The sequence below is a fragment of the Heteronotia binoei genome, chromosome 8, assembly GCF_032191835.1.
Source record: "Heteronotia binoei isolate CCM8104 ecotype False Entrance Well chromosome 8, APGP_CSIRO_Hbin_v1, whole genome shotgun sequence".
Lineage (NCBI taxonomy): Eukaryota > Metazoa > Chordata > Lepidosauria > Squamata > Gekkonidae > Heteronotia > Heteronotia binoei.
Genome location: NC_083230.1, coordinates 29,540,714 through 29,565,868, shown reverse-complemented (window position 1 = coordinate 29,565,868; position 25,155 = coordinate 29,540,714). Strand labels below are relative to the sequence as shown.

Here is a 25,155-nt window from a genome sequence, read left to right as displayed (position 1 = left end):
TCTTTCCCTCTGTGCTGTGGACAGTTCCTTCTTAAGATACATGCTGGATTCACCTGAAAACCACTTTATTCTGAAAATCCTTTTTTGTTAAAAAAAAAAAAAAAGCACTAATCCCAGTGTTTGTAACTTTTTAAGAGCAGCTATCTACTTTGTGTGGATTTTAATACTGCAAGCTACCATGCACATTTACTTTTAAATAGAAAGCCAGAGTATAAATATTTTCATAAATAAATAACCAACCAGATTACAAAGACATCCTCAAATCTTAGATGCATTGCCCAGACAACACAGTGTGCAAAAAGGGGGTTTTCCCAGCCCTGATGTTCCTTCCACCACATCCACAGTGTATTTTGCCAAACCTCTTTCTTGCCAAATCTCTTCCTTGGAGCATGGACCAGATGTATCACTCTTCTGGAAGCCAGCTAAACCTTAAACCCAAAGATTCCTGAGAACTGCTAATCCACCCCCACCATACACACACAATTCCAGAAGCTTTTCTCTCTGGATGAGTTATGCAGATACCCTATGTAACATTTTAACCTTGAAACAATTATCTCTCTGGTAGCTAGTTCATTTTGTCCAGAAATGCATTTTCAGCATGTGTTCTCAGAAATGTGCTTTATTAGTGCACATGAAGGCCACAACGTTAGTATATGGACTTGGATCCAAGAAGCTATGCATGGAACTCTGTGCACAGAATGTAACTTTCCTGCCCTTCCCCTCCACTGCAGACTTTCTGAAATTAACCTGTTTGTTGCACAGAGACCAGCATCAAATATGAGAATGCAGCAGAAATTACATACAGGTTGAGATCCAAATCCAGGGATTATGTCTAGTTTCTCATCCACTAGTAAATTAAAGAAACTAAACGCACAAAAAGGGGATACATATAACTCTGGGACTATATTAAAATTGATTTATAAAAAGAAATAGGGACTAGCCCAGAAGCAGCAAGGTTGATCCTCAACTTTTGTTCTACTGGTGCATTTCTCCCATCCAAGACACCTGAGAATGAAAGAGGATGCCCAGGAACACACCAGCCCAAGCAGACAAAAATTATAAAATCCAACCCACTTTTGTACATTTTGGTAATGTTACTGACAAAATGTTCTGCTTGCAAATAATTTAATGGCTAATGATGTTTCTTACTTCTTAGAGAGTAATAGATTTGTGACATGCAGACAGTGGTCTGTATAACAGATGCACATAACGTACAATCCAGCCCAAGTTAAACAATGGTGAGTTTAATTATTTCATTGGGGAGTTCAGCACATCCTTAACCCTCCCGTTCCAAACCGTAGGACTTTAACAGTACATTCCTAAGCACAGTGACATCCTTCTAAGGCCACTGATTTTAGTGGGAGTTAGAAGGGTATAACCCTGCTTAGGAAAGTATTTTCAAATGCTTATCTTTGGCTTGTGTTTTCTTGGACCTTGTATCTGCTGATCCAAGAGACATGCTGTGTTTACCTCTAGAAAGCTGCGATCCTACCAGTATGTAGACAGTGGCTACAGAGGAAATTCATTGAACAGCCTAAGGAAGAATCTGCCATGGGGGTTATTTACTAGTGTAACGCGATAGACAGACAGCAACAACTCTGGGGTGTGTGTGGAGGGGGGAGAAAGAATACATAAACAGAAGTTCTGTATCTTGTATGTATAAGTTGTGACAAAGAGTAGATGTGGCTTTGGAAGGAGTTAAAGATTTGGAGTTGGGAGTAAACAGTGAAGTGGCTAAGTTTGCAGATGACACTAAATTGTTCAGGGTGGTGTAAACCAGAGAGGATTGTGAGGCACTCCAAAGGGATCTGTCGAGGCTGGGTGAGTGGATGTCAATGTGGCAGATTAGGTTCAATGTGGCCAAGTGCAAAGTAATGCACATTGGGGCCAAGAATCCATACTATAAATACAAGTTGATGGGGTGTGAAATGGCAGAGACTGACCAAGAGAGAGATCTTGGGGTCATGGTAGATAACTCACTAAAAACGTTGAGACAGTGTGCGATTGCAATAAAAAGGCCAACACCATGCTGGAAATTATTAGGAAGGGAATTGAAAACAAATCAGCCAGCATCATAATGCCTCTGTATAAATCGATGGTGCGGCCTCATTTGGAGTACTGTGTACAATTCTGGTCACCACATCTCAAAAAAGATACTATAGCATTGGAAAAAGTGCAGAAAAGTGCAACTAGAATGATTAAAGGGTTGGAACACTTTCCCTACGAAGAAAGGTTAAAATGCTTGGGGCTCTTTAGCTTGGAGCAGCGTCGACTGTGGGGTGACATGATAGAGGTTTACAAGATAATGCATGGGATAGAAAAGGTAGAGAAAGAAGTACTTTTCCCCTTTCTCACAATACAAGAACTTTGTTGAATGTACATGAACATATGAAGCTGCCTTATACTGAATCAGACCCTTGGTCCATCAAAGTCAGTATTGCCTACTCAGACTGGCAGTGGCTCTCCAAGATCTCAAGCTGAGGTTTTTGTCGCCTATTTGCCTGGACCCTTTTTAGTTGGAGATGCTGGGGATTGAACCAGGGACCTTCTGCTTACCAAGCAGATGCTCTACCACTAAGCCACCGTCACTCGTGGGCATTCAATGAAATTGCTGAGCAGTCAGGTTAGAACAGATAAAAGGAAGTACTTCTTCACCCAAAGGGTGATTAACATGTGGAATTCACTGCTACAGGAGGTGGTGGCAGCTACAAGCATAGACAGCTTCAAGAGGGGAATGGATAAGCATATGGAGCAGAGGTCTATCAGTGGCTATTAATCACAGCTTAACACTGGAACTCTCTGTCTAGGGCAGTGGTGCTCTGTATTCTTGTGCTTGGGGGGGCACAGTGGAAGGGCTTCTAGCCCTACTGGAGGACCTCTTGATGGCACTTGGGTTTTTTGGCCCCTGTGTGACACAGAGTGTTGGACTGGATGGGCCATTGGCCTGATCCAACATGGCTTTTCTATGTTCTTAAGGGGAAAAATAAAGGCAGAGTTCATGGGTAATTCTGGCTGCCAACAGGGCTGATTGAAGTGCAGCAGGTGTTGTCCAAAATCTGCTACAGAAAGCCTGGCATTCAATAATATATTCTTGTGATGTGACTTGTAGGCAGTTTGCATAAAGGCAATAGAAGACGCAGGCTTGGGAAGACAAGGATACTTTAATCATTCTTAAAGATGGCATTTGGACTTTTGCTTTCTAAACTACCTCTGAGATGTGTGAAATGAAAGTTTAAGGTATGATTTTTGTAATCAATTGTTAAAAGTGAGGGAGAAAACTGGAGAGCTGGAGTAACTAGAAGAGCCTGACTTGTCTGCGTTCTGTCCTGGGGGTGAGCAAATATTCAGCCTATGGGCTCCCCACAGAGAAGAATTACACATTTTAAATGCCATTTAGGCCCAAATGTCTCCATCCAATAACGGCAACAGTACACCCCACAGTACTGCTATATTCCGAGATAGCGGCTCTATCCAGGATGGCACTTATACTACCGCTTTATGCTTTCATAAATAGGACCCAACCTTACAGCAAAGTTGAAATAGCAGACATCTTTGGGAGAGGGTATAATTTGGGCATGTTATTTTATTTGGCTTTAACCTGTAATGTTTTAATTATTTCCTGTAAACCATCTTTAGCCAAGAGGAAAAGTGGAGTATAAATATTTAAATAGACAAATAAAATAATCTCAAGGAGGACTATAATGCCTTCTCTACCTGGGAATGTCTTGGAAGTGCAGTGGTAAGACACAGCTGGTGCAGACTGCAGATCTATGCCAAATAATGGCACAATGGCAAAATGATACAATGGATACAGTGCTCTACTGTATTGTTTGCCAAGTCTGCATAGGGGTTTGTGCTCCATCTGAAAACATGTTATATTCAGTGATTACTGACCACATTTCTGAATCCACTTTTTGAAGTGTATTATCATCTCTTGAAAAAGGAACAATTTGAAATTGATATCAAATTACCAGAGAGAGAAAGAGAGAGATTTTACACAGCAGATTGAATTATCATAGAACTTTTGCTTTGGAATCAGTCTTTATTGATTGTGGATATATTCATATATTGAACTGACTGTGGAGGACAAGTTATTGGAATTCCTTGCACATTGTGGAAGTAATCTATGTCAACTTTTGTTTCACGATTTTGTTTACTGGAATTGTGGTGGACTGTAGTGTTATAGTCTGCTTTATGGAACTTTTACTGTTTGTTTAGACTTTCTATTTTAAGACAGATAATTTTGTTGTAGAACTTTTGGGAGTATTTTTTGTCCTTTTGTGCTCTTAACCTCCCTGCCCTGGTTGTTCTTTATTGCTTAGTAGCTACCCTTCAAGGATTCCTGTCTTTCCATCACCATTGGAAATGGCTGTTGGTCCCTGATGAGGGTTAATGCATCTTAGTCTTGTGTCTCCGCTGTGACCATTCTTCCTTGAGTGACTCTGCTAAGAGTTTAGCCTCTTGACAGAGTCTAAATTCCTTAAAGTATTGGTTTTAGCTTTGCTGACAAACACAACCCCCCTCACCACATTAAGGTGTGCATCCAAGATGTTCTTTTGATTGCCTGCATGGGAAACATGGCACCAAACGACACCATGTCCTTGGTTTCATTTCTAGCTACTGAATCAGCTCATCCAAGGTCAGTGGACTAATGTGCTTGGGCGCATCCCACAGCCATGGTCAGAGGAGAGCTTTCAATTTCAGTACTCAAACAAGAAATTTAGAATTAATTTCCCTAGCTGATGGTCGTAACCTTTTTTAGAACTCAATTCTCTCTTTGAGCTATTTTGGTAAAAACCTCTTCTGGCATACATGACTTGAGTTTTAATAACTTGGGCTTCATTTTACAACTGAAGCAGGAGAAATTGCAATTACCAATACATCCAGCTGCTGTGGAAAAAATGATTTATGCAAACTTGACAAGATGAAAAACACTTGAACTCATTTTGGTATGTCCATAAGAAACTGCCTTATACAAAGTCAGACCATGGTTCCACCCAGGGGCCGTTTTGTAGGGGAAAAGGTGCAGGAGCTCAGTAGCATATCTCATTTGCATATGCCCTGGGATCTGTGTGCAGTGGGAAGAGAACTCCCCACTGCATGCAGACCCTGGCTGGAGGTTCAGGAGCTGTGCTCCTGTGAGCTCCTGCTAAAGTCAAGCCCTGGTTCCAACTATCTTAGCATCATTTCCCTTCATGGGGGCAACTCTCCAAGATCTTAGGCAGACACAAGCCTTTCTAATACCTGCTGTGTGAAATTTTTGAGCCAGATGTACAGAGGATTGAGCCTGAGTCTTCTGCATGAAAAGCATTTGTTAGACCACTGAGCCTTTCCCCAACATAGCCTTGGGGTGGGGAATGTTACATGGTAATGGTATTTGTTGCTCTGTGGACATGAGTTACATAATAGTATTATACCCAGAACATACAGTTAGTTTGGAGAATACTTCTGTCTTCCACCATGCATGCACCTGGCCATCTTCTTAGTGTACATGTACATGAATAAATATAGTGCTGAGCTAAGCGCAGTAACTTCCGCGATTATGGAAGTACATATTCCAGCCTCCACCATTCCCTAAATTGTCACCAGCCATTAACTGTGCCGTACATGTTATGTTTCCTCATACAAATGCACCACTCAGAGGATCACAGGGATCCTGATTTTGTAAAATTATGTGGTTTCCATATATATATATATCTCCAGCCATAATACAATAAAGCCAGATCAATAATACAGAGCCAGCAAGCTTCATGGTACACTTTGGCAAAAAGAAATAGCTTTACTTCCTGTTAAAAGAAAGTGATTGTGGTACTCTGTCTGCTCATGCCCTGGGCTCCTTGGTGTTTCTTTCTTGGAGGGCTAACAATGCCTCAGACCTGCGGAGTGGGGGCTGACTTTATTCCTCTCATTCTCTGGATTATCTGTCTTCATGCAGCCAGGCAGTGTCTTATGTCCCCATAACTTGTCTGAAGAGCCCTCTTCAAGGAGACTGGGAAACCACACCTAGCTCGAGAGCCAGTTTGGTGTAGTGGTTAAGTGTGCAGACTCTTTATCTGGGAGAACCGGGTTTGATTCCCCACTCCTCCACTTGCAGCTGTTGGAATGACCTTGGGTTAGCCATAGCTCTCATATGAGTTGTCCCAGAAAAGGTAGCTTCTAGGAGAGCTCTCTCAGCCCCACCCACCTCACAGGGTGCCTGTTGTAGGGGAAGGAGATAAAGAAGATTGTAAGCTGCTTTGAGACTCTAATTCAGAGAGAAGGGTGAGGTATAAATTTGCAGTCATCTTCTTCTTCTAGTCCATTGCAGGACTAGGAAGTTCAAAGGGGTGATAGGAATAGTCCTACCAGAATAAGCAGGTTCTCCTTGTGTCCACTTCCATGTGCGTCCTTTGATGCAATCCTGGGCATCTTACCCAAACGTGGCCCTACTCACTCATTCCCTACTGGGCTGGCTGTAGTAGGGTTGCCAGGTTCCCCCTCTGGCCACCAGTGGAGGGTAGAAGGTAGGGTTGCCAGCTCCTGATTGGAGAGCTCCTGGAGATCTGGAGGTGAAGCCTGGGGAGAACAGGGACCTCCATGAAGTACAGTACTATAGAGTTCACCCTCCAAAGCATCCATTTTCTCTAAGGGAACTGATCATTGTAGTCTGGAGATGAGCTGTAATTCTGAGGGATCCCCAAGTCCCACCTGGAGGCTAGCATTTCAAGGCTGTAGCCCACGGTCTTGCACTGCTGCTGAGACCCAGTCCTGCCTCCTAGTGTGGGCCTGCCCCTGCTGAGTCACCATCTTGGTGGATGGTACCTGGCCAGCCTCAGTTGAGATAAGCTACTGCCTGGTCAATGAGGGTACCAGTGGAAGCAGAGAAGTTGGTAGCTTTCCTGGTGGAGTTCTCCCTGGGTCATGCTTCTCCGCCTGTAAATTGGCACCAAAAGACAATTATGAAGCTGGCATCCATGGTGACTGAAGGGAACCTACATATTCAGAGGCAGTAAGCCTCTGAATACCAGTGTTGGGAGGCAGAATCAGAGAAAGGCCTTAAGTTGTATACACTATCTGATGGCTGTCCAGGGCCATATCACAAAACAAGATCCTAGACTAAATGGACCACTGGTCTTATCCAGCAGGGTTCTTATGTTCTTAATAAAGGGAATTCTAGATAAAATGTGAAAATACTGTCCACCTATAATACTGTCACCAACTAGCAGGGCCAATGAGAATTACATGATGAGGTGCCTTTCATAAGGTCATCCTAAAATGTACTGGATTCCAACCAGTTGAGGCTTTAAAGGTCAAAACAAGCTTCTCAAGTTGGGAAGGGAGTAATAGCAAACACGGTCAGAGATCAAAATGGGTGTTATTTGGCTGCAACAATGAAACAAAAAGTCACACAGGCCTAGAGGGGAATCACGCTTTTTGAAAATGGTAATACCCAACTGCTTTTCACCTTATTGCATTTGTATATTCTTGTTCTAAGGAGGTTTAGTGTCCTATTTATTTTCAAACCATTATTTGATTACTCTTTATACAACACTCTGTAGTTGTCATCCATGTAAATTGGATTTCTTTTACCAATGTGAACTTGCTATGCCACCTTTGTTCCAGGACCCTGCCAGCCATGATTCCACACTCTGGATCCTTTGAACATTACCCACATTATCCTTTTTTTGTACCAAGGATATTTCTTGCATTATTGGTCATTGTGGTGCCGCCTCTTGACTGTACTCACTAAGTAGCTGGTTTAGCGCTAAATAATTCAAAGGAATTAAGACCAGGGCTTTTTTGAGCAGGAACGCACAGGAATGCAGTTCCAGCTGGCTTGGCATCAGGGTGTGTGGCCTAATACACAAATGAGTGGCTGCTGGGCTTTTTCTTTTTAAAAGACCTGTGTAAAACAATGGTGATGTCAGGGGGTGTGGCCTAATATGCAAATGGGTTCCTGCTTGCTTTTTCTACAAAAAAGCCCTGATTAAGACATTTTATGTAAGTACGCTGAAGGTCACACTACAACTAAGTATAGCAAGCCAAGATGAAGAGCCATAACTCTGCAAATAATAGGTTTAGAAATATTAAATGATGCTTCCCAAAATATGATTGCAGTGATATATTTCTAAAGAGAAATAATTCAGACACACAATTTTAAAAGTTTGTGATAAAGAAACCTTAAAATAATATATAGGCTAGGAAATACACAGTTTCTAGCTGTGTATAACCCCAACTCATATATTGGAGACGGCCAGTGCCCCAATTTTTACCTCTCTTATAGTATCATATTAACAATGTTTCTTTTTGGTACATGGTAACATTTTGCAAAAATTATTAATGATGTGGTCAATCTTTGCTACGTAATAATAAGAATTGTTCTGTAGCCCTGTAATGCTCCAATGCAACTGAACGGCATGTGCCTTGCTTACAGGTTTTGGTTTACACATTAACGAAAGCCAGACCATTAATATCGAACTCACAGCCCAGTCCAAAGATGTGCTATCCTGGCCAATAAGATTACCAGTGGGATCTACCAACTGCTATGTCAATGCAACATCTCAATGCAAAGCATTACACTAGTATGTCACATATATATCAACGTATAATCTTAATATGAGAATGCAACAATTTTTTTCCTAATTATTTATTTAAGCTAATTTATATTCTGCCTCCTCTTCCAGCTGGCTCAGATATTTCAAGATACAAATTCAATCTAACTATTTTAACCAATTAGAAATTTATGGTTCTAACCTATTTGAATTTTTCATCAACTGTGGGAAGATTGCTGAACTATTAATGACTGATTTCACACTCAGCTTACCCCGCTAAAAACCAGTTTCTGTTTGCCATGCGAAAACCGCAATGTTTGCTGCAGCTCCGGAGCAGATAGTGGGAAATCCAAAGGACACTGCTCGGAGAAGAGGAACGTGACAGCAGGGTGAGCTGAGCGAAATCGGTCAATGTTAAAATAACTAATTAAGCTTTTTTAAAAATAAAAAAATGCGCCATCCAACAAAACAGCTAATTTTATTTATTTGAGATTTATATCCCGCCCTTCCCACGAATGGCTCAGGGCGGCTTTTTGAGCAGGAAAAATCTCCATAGGGAAAAAAAAACTATTTTGCTGATAATAGTTTACTCCCTATCCAGAGAAGTGATCTGCTTAAGGCAAGAAAAAAGGCAACGAAAGATTTGCAGAAGGTGAACTGTCCTACAATGGGCCAGCTATAACCTTAGCTTCCAGTAAACTATGGTTTGAAAATCAGGTGCCATGTTGGAGGGCTCCCATTCTCTACCCCTTTTCTCAAGGTATGGTTATAGAATACAGCCAAACAAGAACAACGTCTTGCCCTCTGCCAGGAAAAGCCTATATGGCACTGAGCTTGGGTCAGTTTCAGGTATACTTTCTCAATTGCTGCCATGTGACTGACTTTTGGACTAACCAGACACTTCCAAAGAGTGGGACAAAGCTAACCATGATGCTCCACAATGGCCATATGGGCTAGGCATTAGACACATAGAACACTAGCTCCTTTGTCCCTTATAGCCCAGAATAATCTATGGATGGGACTGGTTGTCTTTTTTTTTTAATGGAAGGAAGGTGATAGTAGGCTATCATTATTTGAAATAGTATGCAAAATTAACACAATATTTTTCTAAATCCATTGAGATAATTGGCCTTAGTATAACTCTATTGAGTATTATATTGTTAATTCTACTCCTTCTTCTAAAAAAAAAAAAGATGTTGGGTTATAAAACATTACTTGTTTCCTAATGTCTAGCACTTGTCAGCATTTTAGTTCTGCTTTATACAGCATTTGCAGTTAAATACAATGCAAACAACTTGTAATGTAATGTATACACACTAACAGAATACTACATACACACATTGTCTTATGTATACAGTTCCTTTTATGCTTACAGATCCTTAACATACTCTTATACACATACCACATCATCAAAGAAACATAACCAAATATGGAGCAGAATGTATCTCGGGAGGGCCAAAAGATATTTCTGCTCAACTGTGCTGGAACAATCAAGTTTGAATTCTTACAAGTTTGTCTTTTTTTCAAGTTCTGGTCTCCTGAAAAAACTCCTCTGGATACTTTTATAGGCTCTGAAAGTGTAAATCTGGCAGTGATCTTTAAACGAATAAAAGGCTTGGTTTTCATATTTGCTTAGTTACTTCTAAAGGTACATTATAAAGTATTTATTTACCCAATGTCTGCCCATTAGCTTCTTTGTAGAAAAAGCCCAGAAGGAACTCATTACATATTAGGCCACACCCCTTGAGTTACCATTGTCTTACACAGAGCTTTTTTGGTAGAAAAAGCCCAGCAGGAACTAATTTACATATTAGGCCACACTCCCTGACACCAAGCCAGCCAGAACTGCATTCCTGTGTGTTCCTGCTTTTTAAAAAGCCCTGCTGTGAAGAAGCCCTTATCTAGCCAAGGCTTCTTCTCAGCTAGGGTTGCCAATCCCCAGGTGGGGGCAGGGGATCCCCCGGTTTGGAGGCCCTCCCCCCGCTTCAGGGTCATCAGAAAGCGGGGGGAGGGGAGGGAAATGTCTGCTGGGTACTCTGTTATTCCCTATGGAGATTTATTCCCATAGAAAATCATGGAGAATTGATCTGTGGGTATCTGGGGCTCTGGGGGGGGCTGTTTTTTGGGGTAGAGGCACCAAATTTTCAGTATAGCATCTAGTGCCACTCCCCAAAATACTCCCCAAGTTTCAAAATGATTGGACCAGGGGGTCCAATTCTATGAGCCGAAAAAGAAGGTGCCCCTATCCTTCGTTATTTCCTATGAAAGGAAGGAATTGAAAAGGTGTGCCGTCCCTTTAAATGTGATGGCCAGAACTCCCTTGGAGTTCATTTATGCTTGTCACACCCTTGCTCCTGGCTCTGCCCCTAATGTCTTCTGGCTCCACCCCCAAAGTCCCCAGATATTTCTTGAATTGGACTTGGCAACCCTATTCTCAGCCCAGGCGGTCACTTAATAAAAACTTTTCTCCTCACAGACCAGCCTGGCCTTCTGACAGAAATACCCTGAGCAGAAAGTGGCGCACACACAAGTTTTTAATTTTTAAAACTGAAAGAAAAGGTTTATTGGTTTTTCAAAGGCAGAGGATGAGAATGTATTTACAGAAATAAAATGAAGGAATAAAGTAAATCAGTTGGCAGAACTTAACAGTATACAAAGAAAACCACAGCACTCCCACTGGGTGCTTATCAAGGCTGGCCGAGACTTCAAACGAACAAACTGAAGCTTAGATTATTCTAAGTTCGGATAACCCAAATAAAATCAAAAATCAGCTGTGCCCAGTATAAATTTGGTTGGCACTATACTGCCCCACACACTCAAAAGCACTTCAAACCCTGAGGTACTGGTTATCCCTGAAGGTCCACCTTAGACCCTCCTTCCAGACCCCTGGACACTGACTCTCCCTCAGGGTTCTATCACTAACCCACAACTTCAGAGTTAAGCCCCTTTTTGTCTGAAGCCTTTGTCTGTCCTGGATCTCCCCTCTGATAACCAGACATCAACCTCTCAGCTATCAATGTGTGTATGATGCTCTGATTTTACACAGGAGTCTGACTATTGGCCTGTCAGCACTCCTAAACCAAAGCTGTCACCAGAGGCTTACTTGGCCTCTAAAAAGAAAATAAAAATCTCCTCAGAACAGAGCCTTATTTGTCACCCGCTCTGTCCCTCACAGTTTTCAATGCTCAAACAGGTCTTTCTCCTGCCTGTGCAACTCCAGACTGAAGCAAAAAGCCCCTTGTCTCAGCCCTGCCCCCTATTTAAATCACTTTGGTTGCTAGGAGGCAGTCTAGCCAATCCCAGTGAACTTGCTACTTAACTCACTCCAAGCTTGGCTGCATGGACTGTTTTCAAGCCCGTCACACCTGCATTCAGGTATAGTTATCCTGGACTATTTCCAAGTGGTTAAGATTCGAGAATTTACTAAAGAATCCTTAGAAAAGTAGTGCCCAGGAAATAAGATAGAAGGCACATTTTGCTTCTCTTATTATATATATATATTGTATTCTCTTATTATATACCACAATCAGGGAAGAGAGAGATAATATACGGAAACACACTTGTGTACTTAATGTGCATTTCCAGTGTCATGCACTAGTCAGCAGGTTGGCTATATACTTTTGGTGTGCATGATGATGTGCACTAGCTCTCATCTGTACACTAGCTCTCATCTGTGACCAAAGAAGTATCAGGGCCATTATGCTCTATCATTGTTTTGAGAACAGAGGTGTTATTTGCCAATCATAGGTTGGATCTAGGGGTGTGCAAAAGAAAAAATTCCGGAAAAATCAGATTCGGGGGTATTCAGGGCTAAAAAAATCAAGAGGCCATATATCTCCTACAGCAGACTTGGCAGCTGAATCTGATTTCGGAGATATTTGGCTATTTCCGAATATATGGCACCATTATACCCCATGGACCATTGAAATCAATGGCAAAATAGGGTATAATGAAAGGTGGCTGGAGGGAAAGGAATTTGAAGTAGAGGTTCCAAATTTGCAGGGAACCTTCAGGAGCCTCTCCCCCACTGAACCCCCAAGGCCCAAAAAGATTGGACCAGGGGATTCAATTATGTGGGCATCCAAAGAGGGTGCCCCCATCTCTCCATTATACTTTATGGGCCATTGAAGTCAATGGCAAAATAGGATATAAAGGCAGTTGGAGGGGAGGGGGTTTGCTAGAGGCCCCATATTTGCAGGGCAGCTGCAAGGGCCTCTCCCCTACAGAACCTCTAAGTTCCAAAAAGATTGGACCAGGGGTTCCCATTCTAGGGGCACCCCAAATGGCCCATTTCTCCCAATGGTGGGGGAAAAGCAATCAGAGCAGAGGGTTTGAGGGAGAGCCCCCACATTTGCAGGGCAGTTGCAGGGGCCTCTCCTCCACAGGCAGTGCCATGTCCCCAAGCAGAACCAATGTTACCATGATACTGCCATTGGCACAAACAGTACATTAGATCAAATTAGAGAATCTCTTTCAAAAATTGGGGTAGAGGCTCTCTGCAAGGACTGCTGCACAGAACCAGTGCATTGAATGCACTACTGCCATGCAGCAGAAATGGGGCATGGACTTCCTGCATGCAGCAGAGATTGGGCATGGACTTCTTGCATGTCAAGCATCTGCCCACTGAACCACAGCCCCACAGAAGTAATACCTGTGTGGAATCCCTTAACACTTCACTTGTTGTTTGTCACTGAAAGAAAATCTTGGAAACTAGGGCACTTGGATTTTTAAAAAAGCTGATGAAAAATCAAGGCTGCTCAAGGGGAACCTTGACTGACATGCCAAGTGGCATGTAAATATCACCTTTGCTCTTTTAAAAGCAAGTATCTTGGGAACCTGTCATTGCACCATATTTATTCTACATCTTGGTTCTGGCATGGCACATTCTCAAAGATAGAAGCATTCTTTTTCTATCACAACAAAGCTGAGAGACCAGCCATAATAAAAACAGTCAACATAAGGAACTCCCAGGACATAACAGAGATATTAGCTTCCTATCTCAGTAGACATAATAATTAATAACTAAGTTGTTTAGTTCTCAGTTTTTCATAGAAAACAGATTATGTTGGTCTTAAAGATGCCACTGCAGTCAAACTTAGTTCTCAGGCATGTTATTAATGCCATCAGTACTTGTTCTGAATCCAAAATTGCAGCTGTTTTGCTCTTGTTTAATATATTTAATCACTTCTGGCTGCAGTAACCACTCTTGTCATTTTGGCATCTAGATTCTAATGGTGCTTCCTGGCAACAAATCCCCCCATATGAAATATGAGGGGACACTCTTTTCGTTTAATCTCATAGAGCTCTGGTGTTGCTTATACCACCTAGCATTGTCCCCTTGCTTGTCTTGAGGTGCCACTGGCACACTTCTAAATGTCATTCTCTCACATTTGGGTGTTCAGGTTTGTAGTTGTATGCTGCTGTATTCTTCCCTTGCTCCATTCTTAGTTATACTTGGTGAACACCCGGGTCTTATTATGCATCTTGCCTCTAACTGATTCTTCTTGATCCAGCAAAAATGCCCCCCCAAATAAGGCCAAAATCAACTGAACCCAAACCTGATTTTAAATTTCAACAAAAACAGAAAGAGTCATCAGGCAACCAGAGGAAGCAAATCACAAAGAGTAACACAAGACTGTAACCAGCTGCAAGGCCCATCCAGGAAAAAAGGGCAAAAACACAAGTCTGTATAAGACAAAACAACACAGAGAAACACAGCAACCCACTGACACCCACCACCAGTCCCCTCCCCAGCAACCAGAATGGGGGGGCGGGGTAAGGAACTTTAAAAAACCAATCCTAAGTTCACAAGAAATCACACTGTGCCACAAAATAAAATGCAAAAAAGCAACAACAGTATCCAGGAGAACCAAACCAGAAGACACAACCCCACAACAGCAGCTGCCCAGCTACCCCCAAGCAACAAAGGAAGCACCAATAAACTCTTTAAAAACATTTGTCAACATCCACAAAACAGTAACAATAATTAAATCTGCAAACAACCACTAACACAACTTGTGATCAGAAATTTAACCAAATAGCAACAGTGAACAAAACGCTCTGCCCCCCCCATCCAGCAATAAAATAATAACAGCAATAATACTGTAATATCTTGAATGAAAGTACTGAAATATTTCTACGACAAGCTTTTAAACCCTGCACAAAATTTTAACTTCTAAAGACTTGTCCAAACCCGCCCCCCCCCCCCCGCCATCCAAAAAGAAAACCCTAACCCACCCCAAGCAGGCACTCACCCTGAACAGGGACACTTCATAAGATCAGTCACTCTTTTAAAACCAACAGAGTCTGAATTCTGGGGAAAATTAAGAGCTGAGTAAGTTATTATGCCCACTGAGATAAGAAGCCATGATGAAGCCATAAGAAGCCATAAGAAGCTATGATGTCCTGGGGGTTCCTGGGCCTTGAGTATTTTTGCAGTGACTGGTCTCTCAGCTTTGTTATCATAGATAGGAATGCTTCTTTCTTCAAAGGTGTGCCATGCCAGAACCAAGAACTAGAATAAGTACAGTGCTGTGACAGGTTTCCAAGTTACTTCATTTTAAAAAAAGACTAGAGGTGATATCCATGCAACTTATTGCCACATAAGTTAAGGTTCGCTGGGTTTCAGTGCCTCAAACTTGGAGGTGGTTGGAGGAGCTTGGCTCCAATGACCCCCTTGAATCAGGTCGTAGGAGGGATGCTACAGCCGTAGCATCCCGAGGGGAGCCTTGCGGGGGGGGGGCTGTCAGCAAGGAACTCTACAGGATCCAGAGAAACAACGGCGGTTGTTCCCTGTTCTTTCTGTCTGCTCCAATGCTCCTGCTGCCAAGATCGCCATGATGGCAGCAAGAGGTGATTGCCCGACTGCTTTTCTCTTTCAATAAGCTTCTGATGCACCATTCTTCTACCTTAATCACTGGAATTCTACCATGAGGCACTTTTCGCAATGTAATTACAGTGGGGAAAGTGACTGATTGCTTATTTCCTTCCCATTATAGGGGGAAAGGGCCCTATTTGGGTGTCCCTAGAATTGGATCCCCTAGTGCAATCTTTTGGGGTTCTGTAGGGGAGAGGCCCCTGCAGCAGCCCTGCTAATTTGAAGTCTCTGCCTCAAACCCCCTGCCCCCCAGCCACACTTCATTATACCCTATTTTGCCATTGATTTCAATAGCCCATAGGGTATAATGGAGGGATAGGGGCAATCTCTTTGGGTGCCCCTAGAACTAGACCCCTTGGCTCAATATTTTTGAAACTTGGGGTTCTGTGGGGGAAAGGCTCCTGAAGGTTCCCTGAAAATTTGGAGCCTCTACCTCAAACCCCTTGCCCACTAGCTGCACTTCATTATATCCTATTTTGCTTTTGACTTCCAACGGCCCATAGGGTATAATGGGGCTGAATGTCCGCCGAATTTCGGCAGCTATTTGCAGCTGCAATATATGACTCCCGAATCAGATCAGAAAATGTGATTCGGCTTTATACAGCCTAAATACTGCCGAATCAGCTGTTTCTCGGCGGTATTTTCAGTTCGGCTGAACCAAATGCACACCCCTAGTTTGATCCAGATGAAATTTTCCATTAAAAGAAGACAGTTTTGTCAGTGTAACAAAACTTTCCTGTCTCCTCCCTCCCACTGCAGTCCATTGATTTCCCTGAAATGTTGATCTTGAGGAACAGGGCCTCCCATCCCCAGGAATGGCACATTGGGGAAAATGCAGAATACCTCTCCTTCAGCTAGCAGCTAGCAGAAAATTTAGTCTGGATCCAACCCCATTAATAGAATTAATGTTTTCTCACCTCAGTGTTACAAAAAAAAATTCTATTTTGATCCCAAATCTTCAAAAGCAATTTACACTAAAGTCTATCATTAAAAACACTCCTCTAATATTATGCAATAAGGAGCAGCAATTTCTTGGCAATCAAGATAATTTGTTCTCAGCCTCATTTGCTGCAGCACATCAAAGCTGGCCAGCATGGTCCTTTCTCTTGTATTCATTTCATGATGTGAAATGTAAATTTATTTTCCTAGGCAAATACTCATTTACCACCTGCAGAGCTTTCAAAAGGCAACAGAAATTAGAAGTGAAAAAGTAACAAACCTAAATAAACAACCCCATCAAAGATTAATATAAAATGTGAGTGGTTAATGACTTAATTAACTATGAAAACGGGGCATAGACTGAAGGGTCTGTATGTTATAACACAACAAAAACAAAGTCCAGTGTAGGTACAGGGCCTGTGTATGGCGGCTTCTTCACAGTCCAGTTCTCTCCAGGTTATTTAGCACATCAAGTGGGTACAGAGAATAGGACACCTGCTACAGTTCCTTCACCAGGCAGAGGGATCAGACAGAGGTGGTGTTCATAGGCCTTCCGCTCTTTGTAACAACCTAAGAATTGCCTAAGGGAACAACAAGCCGACCAAGCAGTGTTTTAAACACAACTCACTGTGTTCAAAGCACCAGACGCAGAAGCTCTGATTGGATACCTGCATCTAACTTTGGATGCCGCCATTCTTGAAACCAAATTTCAGAGACACGGAGTACAATACAATCAGTTTTTAGATTACTCCTAATCCACAGCAAGCCCTGCTGCAAACCTTGCAGTAACTATAACATTAGACAACCTGAAGAGAAGTGTTGTAACAGCCCCTAAATACCCAACAATGGAACACATCTACAGCCACACCATGGACAATGCTTATGTGCATCTTTATCTGCAGAACAATACAGGGCACCTAGGCAATGGGTATCTGCTGTGTATCTGTGTCTAAAAACTGATATAGGCATATGGTAACCTATAACATGGGTCCTGTGAGAAGACGGAGAAAAGACAGGTTGCTTACCTGTAACTGTAGATCTTTGAGTGGTCATCTGTGCATTCACATTCATGGGATATAGCGCATGCGCCGATCCCCGAATCGGTACCTAACAAGCCTGGGATTTTTTCGCGCTTGGCACCAGCGGGCATGCACAGGTGTCCCAATACGCATGCTCGCTGGAGCCAGCGCGAGGATCCCGCCAGTTCCTTCCTGACCGCTGGAAGCCACTACTGGAGGGAGACCGGCAGCAGTGGGGAAGGAGGGCAGGTAGTGTGAATGCACAGATGACCACTCGAAGATCTACAGTTACAGGTAAGCAACCTGTCTATCTTCTTCGTGGTCTCTGTGCTTAACACTCATGGGAGATTAGCAAGCAAGACATACCTGGAGGCGGGAAGACGGTCAACCAGAAGAGACAGCTTGCAGCACCGCAGCTCCCAGACGAGTCCTCTGCTGAGCATGCACATCCAGAGTGTAGTGCTTCATGAAAGCATGTGGAGAGGACCAGGTGGTGGCCTTGCAAACGTCCATCAGGGAAACGCCTTTCAGGAACACCACCGACGTCGCCATCGCTCTTGTAGAGTGTCCATGAATGGGCCCAGGCAACAGCTTCTTTGCCAACAAATAACACAATTTAATAGTCTTGCTGAGACGAGATTCTGGAACCCAACTTAGGAGCAGCATAAGAAACAAAAATATTCTGGTCCTTACGAAAACTCTTGGAGCGACTCAAATAAAACAATAAGGCACGCTTAGCATCTAGAGCATGCCACCTATGTTCCCCATTCAGCAAAGCCCCTATGAACTGAACTGTCCGTGATGGAGTAAGATGTGACTTTTCCAAGTTGACCTGCAGACCTAAGGTGTGAAGAAGACAAAGAGTGGTGGTAATATGGCAGGATAAACTTTTTTCGACTCTGCCACAAGGAGCCAATTGTCGATGTATGGAAAGACGACTATCCCTTGAAGCCAGAGGTGAGCAGCCACAACACTCATCATCTTGGTGAACACCCGAGGTGCAGTGGACAGACCGAACGGAAGGGCTTTGAACTGGAAGTGGTGGGAACCTACTGCAAACCGAAGGAAACGCAGGATGAATGCTGACGTGGAAGTAGGCATCCTTGAGGTCCAGCGTTGCCATCCAGTCCCCTTGGTTGATGAGGGGAAGAATTGTTTGCAGAGTGGACATTCTGAACTTCTGGTACAGAATAAATTTGTTTAGATTCCGAAGGTCCATGATTGGTCTCAGACCCCCATCCCGTTTGCGAACCAGCAAATAATGAGAGTAGAAGCCTCCCGTTCTGGCCTCTAACAGGTCCCGTTCTATGGCTTGTTTCTGTAGGAGGTTGCTCACCTCTACCAGCAGAGGTGGGGAAGGGGGTGTGGTGATTGCCACAGATTGGTCCAGAATCTGAGCAAAGTCTATTCTGTAGCCTTCCGCGATGATGGAAAGCACCCACCTGTCCGTAGAGATGGACTCCCAGGCCGAAAAGAATGGGCGAAGGCGGATAGAAGAAGAAGTGATGCGTGCTACCAGAAAGTCAAAGGCCCTGCTTTTGCAGGCGACCACCCTTAGACTTGCCAGTGGTTTGAGCTGAAGCGTATCGGTTTCTGTTGTTCCCTCTGTATGGGGACCTACTCTCAAGCTGGGCAGAGCGAGGTCTCTACTGTTGTTCTGGGGAGAATTTTTGATATGTCTTCTTGGACCAGGGTTTATGCCACTGTTTCGGTTTAGTAGCCCTAGAAGAAGCCGAGACACCCAGGTTCCTGGAGGTCTTTATGCTCTTATCCATTTCCTGAAGAGCATTGTCAATGGTTGAGCTGAAGAGGCTTTCGCCCTCAAAGGGCAGATCTTCAACGAAGGCCCTGGTGTTTTGGTGAAGGGCCGTTGACCTGAGCCAGAAGTGGTGGTGGAGGCAGACAGCAGACGTGATTGTTTTTGCAGACACATCCACCATATGCTTTGCTGCAGCCAGTTGTTGCTTGGCTACAGCAAAGCCTTCCTTCTGCAGCTTCTTAGCAGCAGACCTCTTCTCCTCGCTCATGGAAGACAGACCGGATCGACACCAACAACCGAGCCTGGACTTCCTCCACCACCACGCTGCGTCTTTCAGGTGGGATGGACACCGATGCCGACGGACGATGCCTAGAGTGTTGTAAAATCCTCAACATATGAGATGCCTCGGACTGTTGGTCCCAGTCAGCAAATTCACAAGGGGGGTACCATTGGTACAGCGGGTATGGGTAGGCGTAGGGAGAAGGCCACTGGCGCTGATCCCACGGTGGAAGCAGTGGGAAGCAACGAGCTATGGTGGTTGGTTCCAACTCTCTCCGTCCCCTCGCCTGCTCCAGCGGTGCCGATGGCTCCATCGGTATCAACACTTCTACCTCTGAGACAGAGCCACTCTCACTCTGACGCCGCGACCCGAAAGAGTGGGAACGTTGAGCCAAGTCGATCTCGTGCTCTGATGCCGACAGACGCAACTGCTGTGAAGCAAAGCCTCTCGACACCGAAGGGCTATGATGCGGAGACGCCAAGATCTTTCTAGGTGGAGCAGCCGGCGTCGATACCAAAGTGTCCTGAGATGGGGAAGAAGTGCAGGACGATCTCTTCTTCCACTTCTCCTTGATTTCGCCTTCTTCGGTAAGTATGATTGGGTCCCCGAGTCATCCCGATGCTTCTTAGCCAGGGTGTCCACTGATCCTTCAGAGGGTCGTTTAGTGGAATGCCTGCGCTTGACCGGCATCTCGGTCCTAATTGGCAATGTATCGGCCGATGTGACTGTCGTGGCCGCGGCTTCTCCCATCAGTACCGACGGGCCCGATGCCATCTTTGGAGGACGAAGTGCCGATTTCACCAATGCAGCCAAAAGTCTCGCCGCACGATTCTTGTGCATCTGTTTTGAGAAACTCAGGCAGTGCAGGCAAGAATCCACACGATGTCCCTCGCCCAAACACAGGAGACAGAGGGAGTGGCCGTCAGGAGGGGCAATCTTTTTCCCACAGGAACGGCACCTCTTAAAAAAAACCCAACGCCTTTCCATAGATGCCAAGAAAAAACCCACACAGGAATAACTCTGAGGGGAAAAACGGGGGAAAAACAGGGCCCCGAAGGGCAAAGTCCCCCCCAAATTTTTTTAAACAACACTATCTTAACAACTAACTAACTAACTACACTAAGAAAACAACAAACGGGCTATATACAATGAGAAGAAATAATCCAAAGATTACTTTACCGACCGGGGACACGAAAGGAGATCCTCTCAGCACAGCGGTCAGAAAGGAACTGGCGGGATCCTCGCGCTGGCTCTGGCGAACATGTGTATTGGGACGCCTGCGCATGCCCGCTGGTGCCGAGGGCGAAAAAATCCCGGGCTTTTTAGGTACCGATTCAGGGATCGGCGCAGGCGCTCTATCCCATGAGTGTGAAGCACAGAGACCACGAAGAAGATGAGACCTGATCTACTGACATGTGATCTCACACATACCCCTTTGGTAAGTATTAGAGGTCAGCTGAGTCCCAGCGTCTTTTTAGTGTGAACGCTCCCTAAATATATTGCTCTGTAACTCCTTCCTGGTTCTGGGTCTCATCTCTCCAAGTGTTTCATCCTCTGTAGTATAAACAACTCTGGCTGACATCCTCTGGTAAACAGGTTTTATTATTCTTCCGGGGTTATCAAAGAAATATTATAGCACCAAGTAAGCAATCAGATCAGTATTAGGTATCTGGTATCATCATCATAATTTCAATTTATATCCTGCCCTTCCGACCGAAGCAGGCTCAGGGTGGGTTACAACAAGAGTTAAAGACAATGAGATAACATTAAATACAATAAAATGGATTAAAATTTCAGATCGTTCACTAAAAGTCAACTAACAGTGCCTCCACAGACATGATCACTCAGATCCATAAGCCATTCATTCCCAAGCACCGGGGGGAGGGGAGGCCAGATAAAGAACGGCGTCTGCCACCTTAGCTAAAAGCCTTGTGGAAGAGCTCTGCTTTGCAGGCCTACAGAACTACAGCAGATCCTGCAGAGCCCTGATCTCCAAGGGGAGCTCATTCCACTAGGCAGGGGCCAGGGCTGAAAAGGCCCGGGTCCTAGGTGAGGTGAGCTGGACATCTCTGTGGTCAGGGATCACCAGAAGATGTTGATTAGCTGACTGTAAAGATCACTGGGGCTCATACAGGGGCTCATATATACACCTGGGGAAACATTCTGGTAAAACACTTCCCACCCATTCTGGAAAATCTTGGGAATCAATTATCAAAGATGAGAAGCTTCCCTCCTCTTTGTTCAGTAATTCACACTTACATCCCAGAAAATGCTATAAAAAGCTATCCACGCCAAAGCCCAAGTGTGCTTCAGGTGTCTAGAAAGAAAGCAACACCTTTGATCCACATCAGATCTTGTGCATGAAAATATTGGTCATGTTCACATACCTACCTCCTTCCATCCTTCAGGCTTGTCCACTCACCATCCAGTAATGTACCACCCATCCTCCCCTTCCCCCATCACATCCACTGCTACCTTTTTATTCTGCTACCTTTTTATTCCAATATCTGAGTGTATATTTAGATTATTTTTTTCATACCTGGCCTGGTTCTAAACTCCAATATAAGCAGGGTGAAATATCCATAAACATAGATAGCCTGATCTTGCTACCTACCTCTCACAAATTCTGCCTTTGTGCTAGTTTCCCCAGTTGAATCAAAGACAGAAATGTTTAATAAAGCTGTCAGGGGTAGCAGCGTGGGCTAATCCACCCTTTGGATGACACACTTTCTCCCCTAGGTCCAAAAACTGTCTATGTGGATAGGGGCAGCATCCTTAAGAATCTCCTCAGTCTGGCACAATCTTCCAAACCAGTAATGAAAAAGATACACTTCACATCAGAAAGAGATTCGAGGATAAAGTTCCAATCGCCTCCCAGTAGAAAATGGCACATAAAGTTTACACACTTCCTTTAACATCTTATTGATATTCTCAAAAACAGCAGCATTTCATTATAAGGTCATTCAGCTGCACTGATTCCTTCATAAGAGAACTTCAGTTTAAGATTGTTCAAGGAGGCTATGAAGCTGCAACACAAGATATTATCCTGTTGCAGTTATGTACTGCTGTTATATTTTCACTGGCTGCACTCCATTACACCTGCATATTTTCCACCTTGCACAACTTTTATTTTAAGAGCCCCGTGGTGCAGAGTGTTAAAGCTGCAGTACCGCAGTCCGAACTCTCTGCTCACGACCTGAATTCAATCCCAGCGGAAGATGGGTTCAAGTAGCTGGCTCCAGGTTGACTCAGCCTTCCATCCTTCCGAGGATGGTAAAATGAGTACCCAGCTTACTGGGAGGAAAGTGTAGATGACTGGGGAAGGCAATGGCAAACCACCCCATTAAAAAGTCTGCCATGAAAACATTGTGATGCAATGTCACCCCAGAGCTGAAAATGGCTGGTGCTTACCTTTACCTTTTTTACATCTTTTTTAAAAATCCAACACCTTACCATCACTTGAACTCCGGTTTACAAAAATCTTGGTCATTTTAATAATGGAGACAATCACAGCACAACTTTCCTTGTCTGACATTTACCCAAGGTCACATCTTTTGAAGAAAAATGGCTTCTGTTTCTGGAATATACTGAAACTAAAAACACCTTACCTATTAATACAACTTACCTTCAATTTCTCTCGTTATAATTCTTTTTAACTTATGCTATCCCCTCTTTCTCCTTTTATTTAAATATTCCCTTTTTTTTGGCTTGGGAAGGAGCAAGGCATTATAATTAGTTTAAGAATAAAAAATTCTAACCCAATTATCAGTTAATTTATCCTTAATAAGATATTTATTTATTTATTTATCTATTGATTGATTGGCGAACTGGACATTATCTTAAATGCTAAATAAGATGTTCTACAATGTTATATATACCATAATACTTTATGCATAGTAGAATTTTGTTATATATGGAATTAATCTACTTGATACTACTTCATCCAACAAAGTTCTGTATAACATGGAATTTTTAAAATAAACTTATCATGTGTTTAAAAAAAAATCCAAGGATAGGGTGCATTTGATTTATTTTATTTACCCTGCTTTGTATGGATTTAAGGCTGTCAACAGTTTGCGGTTTTTAAAGAAAAAAACAGAAGCTAGGATCCAGACAGCCTTTTCCACTCAATCTTGTCATTATTTCTCTTTATGGCAGCCCTTGTCCCAGCATGGCCTTTGTCCATACAGGTCCCGTGATTTAGACATAGCCTCTTTGAGAGGTTATAGGGGAACCCTACTTCTTTCCTCATCAATGTAAATACTGGTTGGATCTAACCAATAACACAAAAACAATGCCTTGGATTCCACTCACAATCTCCTCTAATTCCCATACTACTACAGCCTCCATCCCACATAGCTTCCATCCATGCAAGTCCAATCAGCCCTAGCACAGCTTTTTTGATGGACAAAAGGGACCTCACCCTTCCTTTTCCACCAGCAGAAAAGCTGGTGAGATCCAACCAACCCAAGAAAAATGATCCATAATTGTAACTTTGGGCTTGGCACAAACCCTTTCCATTGGTAGTGGGAATTTTTTGGGGGGGGGTGGGGAGGGAAGTCAGGGTCTGAGGTTGTTTATTGGGAAATGTTTCATTGTGCTTTCTTTTATTTACTGAATTTACTGTGATTTCTTTCATCCACTATGGCTATTCTTCCCCGTCCCTGCCTGTACACCTCCCTCTGCCTACCAGCTTGCTTTGACTTCCTCCCAGCCTCCTCTCCCACCTGCTTCCCTCTTCATCCCCACAGGCACAGTAAAGCAGGGGAAGATACAGGAGGGGGGAATAAGGTCAGAAGCAGCACAAGATGAAGAAGGCCAGAGAGACAAGTCAGAGCTGTTTCTCCTCCTCACATGCTCCAGGTTACAGTTCTCACCATGTTGCCATACAGCATTTTGGAGTCTACATTAGCCTAAAATATTGACAGATTTCCAGTATGGTGTTTTGTGACAACATTGTTACTGGGGGAGGGGGGGGCGTACCCAAATCATACCTGTGGCTTCACTCGTTGTACTGATTTGCTTGCCTGACCATGACTGTTAGGGATATAGTTATGATTTCACTGTAACCATTTCAGATATTGGTAGAACTGTATTATGTAAAAGAATTTATCTAAACAAGTTAGGGGCCTATGAACTGCAGAGAAATTGCAAAAATTCCCCCCGTCCAAATCTACCCCTCTGGGACAATATATTGTATGGTCTCAAGGAGGCCAGTTTCTTTGAATTGAACACCAGTCACTTTCAACATTCTGCATCTATCAGAAGCCAAAGAGAGCCTAAGAGGCCATCTCTTTGGTAAGCTGGGCCTTTTGTTTAAAATTTAGAAAGTAAAATTTTTCTGCATATCTGGAGAGCACTCTGTGTATACAGCAGTCTCTATCATGGCCATGATGATCTTCTTCATTGTCCTCCCAACAGGCACTCAACAGTCATACCCCCCCAAATTTTGTTGGTCTCTAAGATGTTGTCGTGATGCGATGTCACCCCAGAGTCGGAAACAACTGGTGCCTGCACAAGGGACTACCTTTACCTTTTAAAGATGTTACTGGACTTAGGTCTAGCTGTGCAACCTTTAATAGCTGCCATAATGATGGGCATTTTGCTAGTCATGAATAAACCCTCCAACTGATTTTAACATTTGCTTTCAAATTATTTTTACAACAAACATCGCATTAATTGCACCAGGACATCCTGTTTTCTCTCTAATCCTTCTCTCTCACACAATTTTCTCTCTCTCCATTCCTTTG

The 25,155-nt window shown here is 43.5% G+C and overlaps 1 protein-coding gene across 1 annotated transcript in view; it reads right to left on the bottom strand.

Moving 5' to 3' along the window:
* CTTNBP2 (cortactin binding protein 2) overlaps window positions 1–25,155 on the bottom strand; it is a 172,691-nt gene that overhangs the window by 135,308 nt on the left and 12,228 nt on the right. The gene's annotated exons all lie outside the window — the stretch shown is intronic.